The sequence below is a fragment of the Pteropus vampyrus genome, unplaced genomic scaffold (assembly GCF_000151845.1).
Source record: "Pteropus vampyrus isolate Shadow unplaced genomic scaffold, Pvam_2.0 Scaffold55, whole genome shotgun sequence".
In the NCBI taxonomy this organism is placed as follows: domain Eukaryota; kingdom Metazoa; phylum Chordata; class Mammalia; order Chiroptera; family Pteropodidae; genus Pteropus; species Pteropus vampyrus.
The window spans coordinates 7,793,712-7,797,220 of record NW_011888836.1 but is presented as its reverse complement, the minus strand read 5'-3'; positions in this window follow the sequence as shown (position 1 = coordinate 7,797,220).

Genomic DNA, 3,509 nt, shown 5'->3' with positions numbered 1-3,509 from the left:
CTTCCAGTGCCAGAAAGAAAATTCCCCATAATTTCGGGCTATGGCATCACAGACATTTCTCTTAAGGGGCTCACAAGCAGACTTACTCATTGTCAGACTCACTCATTCTGAGCTCCAGCACTGGGACAGCTGCTCAAAAAGTGCCAGAGGCATATGGAGTGGAGCTGAATTGTCTGGCTTCAGGAAGAGGGCTGGAGGAGCAGCTTTCTCTCAGACAGAAATGCTGATAGAATCCATTATTTCTTTGTTGAGCCCTCCTCACTCTTGGTGCGCAGACCCAGGTGGCAGCCATATCTGAGTCTCCACCAACCTGACTAATAATATTGATCCCACCATGGTGATTCCTTGAGACCCTGCCCCACCCAACTTGCAAGCCCACCCTAGCTGTTTCCAGGGCCTTTCCATACAAATAGTCTGTCTTGGCTTGTGCTGAAGACTTTCCTAAAATCTCTCAAAGGTTTACAAAACCCAAACAAGCAGCATTTATCCTCAGTGTGCCCCATACCTCTTGCTGAGCAGCCTCAAACTTGGCGCTAGTAGTAGCTGGCTTCGATTTATGGCTTGGCTTCTCTAGGAATCTCCAAGCTCAGCATAAATGGTGGCCATCTGGAGATTGCTTGGTGACTTGTGCCAGGTGGGCTTTGACAAGGCACAAGCTGCAGCTGAACTTGGTCTACAGCAGAACCCCTTCCAGGAGGCTCTGAGGATAGCATGCCTGGTGACTGGATTCTGACAGAGCCTGAGCACCACCTGGAGCTTCATCCTAGGACAACACATCCAAAGAGCAGACCAGGCAGTCATGAGAGCCCTGCTACAGCAAATCTTGCTTTGTAGGGTCAGCTCCTCACTAGCCAGTTCTCACAAACAATCAGCCTAAAGATCAATCCTTCCCATTGACCTATAAATAGTAACTAAAACTCAACTACAGCAGGACAGCTCACACAACCCAAACAAGGGCCTCACCTGCAGAACCGAGCTTAGGTGACCAGAAAAAACTATGTCACTGGGTTCCACAGGACACCTACTATGTAAGGCCACTCTATGAAGACTGAGAGGCATAGCCCTACCTAATATATAGAAACAAACACAAGGAGGCTGCTAACATGGGGAGACAAAGTAACACATCCTAAATGGAAAAAAAAACAAAAACAAAGGACAAAGCTCCAGAAAAAGAACTAACCAAAATGGAGACAAGCAATCTACCAATGCAGAGTTCAAAACACTGGTTATAAGGATGCTTGATGAACTTTGGGGAAGAGTAGAGGAACTCCATGAGAACTTTAACAAAGCGATAGAAAACATAAAAAGAACCAGTCAGAAATAAGGAATACAATAACTGAAATGAAGTTTACATTAGAGAGAATCAGCAGTAGATTAGATGAGGCAGAGAATCAAATGAGTGTTTTAGAAGATAAGATAGCAGAAAACGCTCAATCAGCATAGCAACAACAACAACAACAAAAGAATCCAAAAAAATGAGATTAGTCCCAAACAAGATAAACCCAAAGAGGCCCACACCAAGATATATCATAATTAAAATGCCAAAGGTTAAAGACAAAGAGAAATCTTAAAAGCAGCAAGAGAAAATCAATTAATTACCTACAAGAGAGCTCCTACAAGACTGTCAGTGGATTTCTCAACAGAAACGTTACAGGCCAGAAGGGATTAGCATGAAATATTCAAAGTGATGAAAAGCAAGAACCTACAACCAAGACTACTCTACCCAGTAAAGTTATCATTTAGAATTGAAGGAGAGATAAAAAGCTTCCCAGATCGCCCCCCGCAAAAAAAAAAAAAAAGAGTTTGTCACCACCAAAGAAATTATTATAAGAAATGCTAGAGATTTCTTTAAGAAAAAGATTAAAAAAGATCAAAAAGTGAATAATAAAATGGCAATAACTATACACTATCAATAATTACTTTCAATGTAAATGGGTTAAATGCTCCAATCAAAAGAGAGCGTGGCTGAATGGATAAAAAAAAAAAAACATGACCCTTACATATGTTGCCTATAAGAGACTCACTCCAGATTGAATGACACACCTAGACTGAAAGAAAAGAGATAGAAAAAAACATTTCATGAAACTGGAAACAGACAACAGCAACAAAAAAGCTATGGTAGGATTACTTATACCAGACAAAATAGACTTTAAAACAAAGGCTATAACAAGAAACAAAAAAGGACCCAGTAATCCTACTTTTGGTTATTTATCTGAAGAAACTCAAAATACTGCTTCAAAGGGACGAATCTATATGTTCATTGTGGCATTATTTACAATATCTAAAATATGGAGGCAACCTGGGTATCCATCAATGGATGAATGGATAAAGAAGAGTTGGTACATATATATAATGGAATTTTATTCAGTCATAAAAAGAATGAAATCTTGCCATCTGCAACAACATGGATGGACCTAGAGTGTATTCTGCTGGGTGGAGTATGTCAGATAGAGAAAGATACCATATGATTTCACTTACACGTGGATTCTACAGAACAAAATAAACAAATGAGCAAAACAGAAACAAACTCAGATACTGAGAACATTTTGGTGGTTGTCAGATGAAAGAGGGATTGGGTGAAAAAGGGGAAGGGATTAAGAAGTAAAAACTGGCAGTTACAAAATAGTCATGGGATGTAAAGTATAGAATAAGGAATATAGTCATTAATATTGTAATAACTTTGTACGGTGTCAGACGGGTACTAGAATTACCAGGGTTGTCACTTTGTAAGTTACATAAATGTCTAATCACCATCTTGTACACCTGAAACTAGCAATATTGTATGCCAAATGTAATTGAAAAATAGAATTTTTTTTTGAGAAAGAACTAGCAGATAAAATATGATTTAGTAAGTAGCAAATTAATGTTAATAAAAATTCAGAAATTGTTTCCCATACTAAGATGCTCATTGTTCTTCTGGGCATAAACACATGAAAATGATTTAATGTAATATATATAATACAAGTATAGTCATGCTGCTAAATTCACTCTGGTTCATTTGTCAAAATTAAATATATCAGTAATGAAAATGAACTTACGGAAATTCTAATTCCACAGTTTACCCCTGAGATTCAGCTCTAATATAGGATCAAATTTTCATGGGATTAACTTAATCATACATATCTAAGACAAAAGTAGCACTTAGCAGGGTACAAGATTCCAAACCATACTTGGAATCCTCCCTGTGTGGAGGCTCTATTGATGGCTCTGGGCATCACTCCAGATTACAAAGTTTAGAGCAGAACCAGCTCTAGGGGACACACTAGACATTGATGATAATTAGAGAGGACGGTGTGTTGATGCCTAATGGGGCATATGGGATTAAGAAAGAAGTGGCATTGGAGATCCCAAATAGTGTAATAGATGACCCAGAGGACCTTCATGCAACATTCAAAGGCTAAATAATAGACAGTTAAAATTAGGTAAATGAGTTGTTTTAACTTCAGTTTATTTGTTAATAAGTTGGAATAATTATATCTCTTGTACCATTACCAAAGTGCTGTTATAAG